This window comes from Urocitellus parryii, chromosome 5 (assembly GCF_045843805.1).
Source record: "Urocitellus parryii isolate mUroPar1 chromosome 5, mUroPar1.hap1, whole genome shotgun sequence".
In the NCBI taxonomy this organism is placed as follows: Eukaryota; Metazoa; Chordata; class Mammalia; order Rodentia; family Sciuridae; genus Urocitellus; species Urocitellus parryii.
In genome coordinates, this window is record NC_135535.1 from 42,774,189 (window position 1) to 42,783,123 (window position 8,935).

The following is an 8,935-nucleotide window of genomic DNA, read 5'->3' on the forward strand; positions in this document are numbered from 1 at the left end:
ACACAACACTAAAGAAAAAAATTAAAGAAGACCTTAGAAGTTGGAAAAATCTACCTTGTTACCTTGTTCTTGGCTAAGCAGAATTAATATTGTCAAAATGATCATACTACCAAAAGCACTATACAGATTTAATGCAATTCTAATAAAAAAGCCAATGACATTCCTCATAGAAAAGAAAAGAAGTCATGAAATTCATCTGGAATAATAAGAGACCAGACTAGCTAAAGCAATCATTAGCAAGAACAGTGAAGCAGGTGGCATCACTATACCAGACCTTAAACTATACTACAGAGCAATAGTAATAAAAACAGCATAGTATTGGCACCAAAATAGACTGGTAGACCAATGGTACAGAATAGAGGTACAGAGACTATCCCACAAAATTACATTTATCTTATATTAGACAAAGACGCCAAAAGCATGCATTGGAGAAAAGATATCTGGGAAAATTGGAAATCCATATGCAACAAAATGAAACTAAACTCCTATTGGATGGTTTTAATCTTGACATTTACTTACATTCATGTGATGATATTTATACATAAGTAAACTAACCATGGCACTTGATAAGTTGGCTTAAGTTGCGGGTGGAAATTAAAAATATATTTCTGTGGTTTGGCTTGAAAGCTCCCTTCCAAAATGTTATCAGTGACAATATTCCAACTAGTCCTGGCCATTCTCAGTTTAGGTCTGCTGTTACAGTACAATTATTAAAAACTCTCCCTTATATCTCACAGTGTCCCTATTTTGAATGATTCACTCTATAATGTCCTTAATATTAAGATTATAAGCATCCAAGATTTTTCTAGAAATTCTACTCTTTCCTGTCTTTCACCATTAATTCAAAGTTGGATAAATAAGTTTTTCAAGTGTGTCTAAGAAATATTCTGATGATCTTAGAACAATCTTTCTCAGTAAGTTAGTAGATCTATGTACAGGCCAGTCCAGAAAGAAACTGACTGACATTTGAATACATGTGATACTTGGGTGTTGAGCCAAGTGAAGGAAGAGAAGGAAGTAACAATTTTAGGAGCTCCTTTTACCAATAAGGAGACTTATTATATTAAAAAATCCCTATTATGTATTGAGATACATAATAAGGAGAGTAAAATAGGAAGTTTAAGAGGCCAGGAGAATATGGGCCCCAACAAAGAGGCTGAATAGGTGACAAATCAAGAGAATAATTGGTCATATGCAATATTTTGAGAGTTGTTTTGATGCAAAAAATGTTGGTATTTATAATTCTTGTCAGCAACAGAATCAGAAAATCTTTTTCAGAAGGGATTTTTAAAATTTGTTCTTTTTAGTTATAGATTACAGAATCTATTTTGATATATTTATACAAACTTATAATATACCTTGTTTTAATTAAAGATATTTAATGAGATACTTCCTTGCCAAAGGTATCTTCAGCTTCCCACGTAGAAGTAGTATGTGTTGTAGAGATGTATGAGCCATATTGAAGCAACCAACATGTTTTCATTTCCTAACTTGAGGCTCACCAAACAACTTTCTTTGCTTCCCTATGAAGAGAAATACAGCATTTATACTTCTCAGTACAAGCTGGTAAATTAGCATTCTGGAAAATATATATGAAAGGTTACATAAATCAGTTTCTTCTTAGTATAACAATATCCCTAAATTTACTTCACAAGGTGACATGAACACTTGGGGAACATGTCACTTAATGAGTTTTATCACCTCAAGAAACATTCACTTGCTTACCCACTTGCATAAAGTCAATTGTCAAATATGGTGAGTAAGTTTCCAAATATATGTACTAAAATACTGAAATTTGAAAAATACAATTTTGTATTCAATATAGTAAGTATTGAAACCTAGAGTGTAAATCAGGAGTAATGTAGGGAAGGAATAGAATATAATTTTCCAAATTTATGTTCATTGCTGAGCTTATGAACCTATATATTTTAAAGTTGTGGTTTAAATTACAGTGAAAATATGTGCTTACATCTTTTCAGAAGAGATATAAAAGTATGTAAGCATACTGGTAATGATTTCATTTAAAAAAAATATAGTGACTCTCTCTTGGTATTTATAAGGCAGTCAAAGCCATTAACTTGAGATGACATTATTTCCAGTTGACATTAAACATCTTAGGCCTATTTTAGATAACATTTAAAACCTAGACTTGGTTTAACAGTTGGGTACATCTTTCCATCAATCAATGCTTTTTCCATCTTTGAGCAGTCTTAAATAAAACCTGATTTTTGTTTTTCTGGGAAAGGTAATATATTCACAGAGCACAATTTCAAAAGGAATTTAAAAGTTGAATTAAAACTAAGGCTTTCTCTTTAGCCCTCACAGAATCTAGTTTTTGTCTTGAGAAGCACCCACTGTTAGCAGTTTCTTACATTTTCTGTCTTCCACTCATTGTTTAAGATTAAACTACACACCTACACTTTTATTGTTTCATGTCAAAATGGCTACACATGATATACCACTCCTATATAGATTATAATTCTTTTCTTTATCATTTTAAGTAAAACTGCCACACTTTTTTTCATATTCCAATGAATGTACGAACATAATTGATATAAGCTGGTTCAGTTCCTAAACATATAAATTACTTTCATGGCTTTCCTGAATTTCCTTGCAATCTGTTATTTTGTTTGGAATAACAAAAGAAGCCAAATAACTGGTAGTAGTCTACCTAGGTAAAGGGATATGAAAATTTAGAAATTTTAAAATATTGTCATGTTGCAGTAGATGGTATTTCTGTTTGTATTTTTCCTGAGTGCATGTAGGCATATAGAAAAGTGCCACTTTCCTTCATCTTTGCCCACAATATGTGAAACAAATCTTCAGTTCTTTGTCCATATGGTAGGTTGAAACAGAATCTATTTGAAGTTTAAATTTACATTTTCCTTAAATTAATTTTGACACCTTACTGTGTTTAATATCCAGTTTCTATGAAATGTTTACTTCTTTTGCCCTAGAGGAAGAGCACATTGATGGCATCAATATTCCCTTTGTCATTTATTAAGAAACCATTTTCCAACATTTCCTGTGGGCAGATGGCTAAATTCTTACTGAGGAATATGAACAAAAATATGTGTATAACCTCTCAGTTGTGCTTTTGAAATATATATCCCTTTTAACCTCCTAATCTCTTTAATAATGGCTGAAATTTGTGCAAAATAATGGAGGGAGATAGTTTAGCCATCCAGGACAATGACAGAAGTCATGTTTTTAAAGAAGTCAGGTGACAATGTGAATTCTGATTTTTTAGGTACACACCATTTTATGAAAAAAAAAAAAAAGCCCAAACAGTTATCTTATTTTAGCTATTATCATTTTGGAATTTAACATAGAATACTATTCTATATCTTTCTATATATAAACAAATTATATGGAATATTTTTAATTATTATTGATTTGTAGATGCGGTTACATATTAAAAACAAAACAAAAAACCCAAAAATAGTCTGAGTCATTCATGATAAATTTTCATCTCCATTTTCTATTTGTTCTTTGACTTCATGTTTTTTTGTTTAACTAAACAAATTTGTTTTTGCTTTCATGTTTTCAATTTGGTCATATACATTTTTTATGTAATCTAGATTTGAGTCATTGTTATAAAGAGTTTGCCCCCATGTAATGTTTACTAATTGGTTTAGTTGTTTTTATTTTTTTATTATTATTTTTTTAGTTGTCAATGAATCTTTTTTTTTTTTCCAATTTATTTAAATGCGGTGCTGAGGATCGAACCCAGGTCCTCACACATGCCAGGCAATCGCTCTACCACAGAGCCACAACTCCAGCCCTGGTTTAGTTGTTTTTTAAACATGCATTTTCACAAAGTCATCATGGCATTTACCCAAAGATCAATGACAGGGTGATTAGAGATGTAAACGTGGTAGGTATTACACAATAGCATTAGAAGAAAACATAAAAACATAACTTTTGACAGTGATATGTGAATTTTTAAGTAAGAAATGCTAACCCAAAGAATGAAACAATAAATTAAAAAAGGTAAGTTGGACTCTGTTATAGTTTGGATATGGAATGTGCCTGAAAACCTTTTCTGTTGAGGATCTGGTACTCAAGGCAGGAGTGTTAACTGATGGACTTTGGGAACTGATTGGATCATGATGAGTATAATCTCATCAGTGGACTGATCTTTTTGATGGATTAATAATTTGAGTGGACCACTGGGAGGAGGTGGGAACTGTAGTCAGGGGGTACTTATTTGGAGGAAGTAGATCACTTGTAGACTATATGTCCTTCAGGCCTCTTCCTCTTCTCTCGCTCGCTCTGATTCTCAGCTGCCATAAGCTCAGCTCCTTTTCTCTGCTATACCCTCTGCTATGATGGTCTGCCTCATCTCAGGTCCAGAGCAATAGAGCTGGGTGACCCTAAATTGAAACTTCTGAATTTGTGAACCGAATAAATCTTCTCTCCTCTAAGTTGTTTATACCAGGTATTTTGGTCATGACCACCAAAAGCTGACTAACACATCTTATTAAGATTAAAATTTTGTATTCATCAGAAAAAAGTGAGCACAAAACACAAGTATATATCAGTAGATACCATTTGCATCATTCTGAAACAGCACTTTATCCTGAATGTCTTAAGAACTCCTAAAAGTTAACAAGAAAAGAGAACAGAAAATGAACAGTATACATTAAAAATCACTTGACAAGAGAATCTACGCAAATGTGCAATAAGTATATGAGAAAAATAATTGCTATCATTGTTTATCAAAGAAATACAGATTAAAGCTACAATAAGACATCACTATATATCTACCAAAATAGATAATGTTTTAAAATATTAACAATAGAAAAGTACCAATGAGTATATGAAGCAACTGAAATACTCATGCTCTGCTTGTGGGAATGTAAATTGGAAAACTATTTGGCAGAATCTAGATGTGCATAAGAATAGCCTATTATCCAATACTACTAGTCCCAATAATTGAGTATCTGTATTATAGAAATGGTACAGAAAGGATGGGTATCCAAAAGTGGACATGAATAAACTTTATCAATATTAAAACAGATTATCAGTGGGTTCTCCCAATGAAATACCATAGAGAAACTAGGATAAAATGTTTCACATTCAACAACTGCATTAAATAATATGGGTGAATCTTACCAACATGTTAAGCCATTCACTCCTAACAGTAGTACTGTTGCTCCTTGGAAGGAGAAAACTGGGTTTTGGAAGGGAAACATATTTTTCTTATGTGCATATGAAAGAACATCTACACAAAAGGTACAAAATTTCAGTTGAACAAATTCTGGGGCGCTAATGTACGACATGGTGATTGCTGTTACCAATACTGTATGGTACTGCTAGGAAGATCAATCCTAAATATCATCAAACACCAAAACAACAATAACAAAAGAAATAGAAACCATATGGGGTGATGCATATATTAATGAGTCTGACTATCATGATCATTTCTTTTGGCTACATATACCAAAATATCAACATATACATTTAAATATACATAATTTCTATTCATTGATTAAGTTTGTATTCATTAATAATATCTCTATCAAGCTGAACCCAAACACAGATGTACATACATTGTAAAAATCAATAGAATATCAGTGGCATTAACTTTTCATGGGGATCAATTAGCAAATAAAAACCTAAAATTCTTGTAGGTACAAAAACAAAAATTTTAGAAACACGGTGTTAAGAACAAATGAATAAGAAAGCAAATAAGATACAAATGCATACTGATGGAATAGTCCTATTTATAAAAAGTTTAAAAGCAGGTATATGGTCTTAAAAGTTAGTACATATTACCCATGGTCAGAGGGAGAAGTCTTTTGATAGGAAGAAATATGAGAAGCTTCTGCAGGCTGCTTCAGTTTATTTCCTTGAATTGGGTGTTAATTATAGGCTGAGACTGAGTTTATGAAATTTTGTACATCTATTTACCTATGATCCATTCTCAGTTCAGTGATTTCTGTGTATCTGACAATAGTGAAGCATATGAATCATACAACTTCAGTCTTGTGTTTGTATATGTACATAGGTGTTAAAGTCTGCTTTTCTTCCATCATTTACTGTTGATATTTAAAGAGTATTCATTTTATAATAAGTTTACAAAACATGCTTAAACCTATTTCTTAAAAGAGTACTTTGATTTCTCTTAGAAACTCCAAAGAATTAATTATTGTCACGTCCTTTCTTCCCTTATTATCCTATCTAATTATGGTAGATTATATTATTTTCCTTGGTATCAGCCTTTATATCTTTACATATACTTTTCCCTCTAGTACTAGATATATCATCTTTCTGTATTTTATTTATTTAAAGTGTTATTGATAGCCTTCAGCTTTAAAAAATGAGGAAAAAAGTTACATACTGACTTTTTTTTTTTTGCCATACTGGGAATTGAACCCAGGAGTGCTCTACCACTGAGTTGCATGCCCAGCACTATTTTTTTTTTTCTATTTTGAGACAAGGTCTCCATAAATTGTTGGCTGAGTCTGGCCTTCAATTTGTGATGCTCCTGTTAAGCCTCTGGAATAGCTGGGATTACAGGTGTGCGCCATCACACCAAGCTCTTTACTGCCCTTTTTGTTTTCACGTTTCATTTCAATTGTTTTTGTAGTCACAGCCACTCTACATTTTCTACACTGTACTTTCTTTTCAATGTTTGTGTGAGTCCCAGTTCTTCAGGGCAGCCTTGAACATCACTATCTTGCCATTTCCTAGAACCAGAGTTGGAGAACTAAAGCTGGATTTCAGCCATCAGTACACATCAGAGATACACTAGTTTGAAATTTGTTTTTTTTTTACTGATTAGCATCTGTTTTGATTAGTCAGAAGCTGTTCTGGCTGTTCAATGTTCTGAGCTGATATTCTTGTCAAATATTTTTTAAAAAATAATCCCAGTTAGTGACCTCATCTAGTTTTTATTACTTAGGGTAACTGATAATTGTATTTTATGGTTTGGAATTATAGATTTCACAGTCGTCAGAAGTGGTTCTTATGTTTCTTTTTCTAATTATTCTTATTTTAGCAATTTATGAGAGAAGAAAGAAAAATATCAAAGCTATATATCCCCTTACATTTCATCTGAAATTCTGTGATCTTATTAAACTTATTTTTAGATAAGACAAAAATACAAGTGCTTTTACTTCTTCTGTGCTACTGTATATAAAATTATGGAAACAATAATTACACTGATATGATCATTATACAATGTATATCTGTGTGAAGCCATGATAATAGACCTCATAAATTGGTACAATTATTGTATGTCAGGTTGAAATATAAACAACTAAACTCCAGGTTAGTAATATATTGACCCTATTTCCATACAACCAGAGATACTTAATATTTAATGTAATTCTATGAAACATTGCAACAACTCAATAAAATGTCCCTTTGAAACATCTGCTGAGAAGCAAAATTTTTAAACCTCCAACAAGGTAAATGTTTTGCCCCTTATGACTCTACCCCATGCCATCTTGATAAAACTCAGCCAAGTTAGCTTCCCTTCTGAGTTAATGTCACACTTATTGATAATTTTATCATTTGGGCCAGAAATCTATTTATTTCCATAAATCTTTGGGTTTTTTGCTTTTAAAATTTTCAGGGAAAAAAGTTGCACTCCCATCAAAGACTTGAGAGTTGGTTAAGGAACTTGCCTTAAGTAAGCAAATTACAAAAACAAAAAACAAAAAAGTTTTTATATACATTTCTTGTGATGGTAGTGTAGTTTGATGAGCAACTGCTTCCTTTCTGTTTCTTTTCTTTCTATTCTACTGCACCCAAATAGATTCCAGAGCCATCTTGCCATTGAATTTGCTCACTATAAGGTGAGAAATGGGATTGGGGGCTAGGTGTCCTAATCCCAGGCATAAAAGGACTATAGAAGAAAGACATCTCCAAGAAAAAAATGGTAGGAATGAGGCATCCTGATATCCAGGCCCAAAGTATGGATTCTCAGTGACTGTCTAGACTGTTTGGATGCAGGGTAATATGCTAATTGTTGTCAGGATATAACTATACTCTTTGACCAATTTGTACCTAGTGAAAATGTTAAAATTTTGATGAATTGAGGACTGAATTTTTGTCATATATTAGCAAGTAAATGAATTAACTCAGATGCCAACGTTTAATGCGTATTTCTTGTTTTCAAAATTCAAGTCATAATTCATTTCTGACTCACTTATAGACCTCATCCTAATATTATGTATATTTACTACAAATATTAACCAATTACTTTACAATGCTTATTGTTGTAGCAGTTGAAATTTTGGCAAAGTTTTATCCAAGTTGGGAGTATTTTGAAATTAAATCCTTATCCTGACTCCATTAAATAAAGTTTATTATTATTATGGTCATCATAATTTTCTTAATAATATAAATATTAGAAATTATGAGTGACATTTTAATTTATCAGTTGTGGGAACATCATTTTACACACTTTAAAATATAAAATCCATCAAGTTAAACAAAAGTGGAAGTAAAATTGTAAATAAAAATAAATTGAAAAGTAGTCTGCAATCATGTTTTATGGCTATAATATTTGCATTTTACATCATTTAAACTTATGATGTAGAAATATTTCCTATTTCTACTTTCAGTTGAAACATAGATCCAAAGATTTGGCTCTTTAAAATTTAAACAGCAACCCACATTTTGGTGTCAGTTTAGTAAATGTTGAGTAATGTCTTTTAGAAATTATTGTTTTTAGACAGTCCATAAATTAAAAAAAAACACTGTTCAAAGTTATCAAAACTATGGATAAAAAATAAATGTCACTCAAGTCCTTCAGAGAGTTTCACGTTTAAATATTTTCAATTAGAAAACTCAGAATATTAATCAAAAGGTTTATGAGTAGCATAATTGATTGTCTGCTTTGTCAAAACCCACTTTGTTTTCTCTATAAAATTTTGAACTCGGTCGATTCTGCTTTACAGAATGAAGGTAAGTTAGGTAA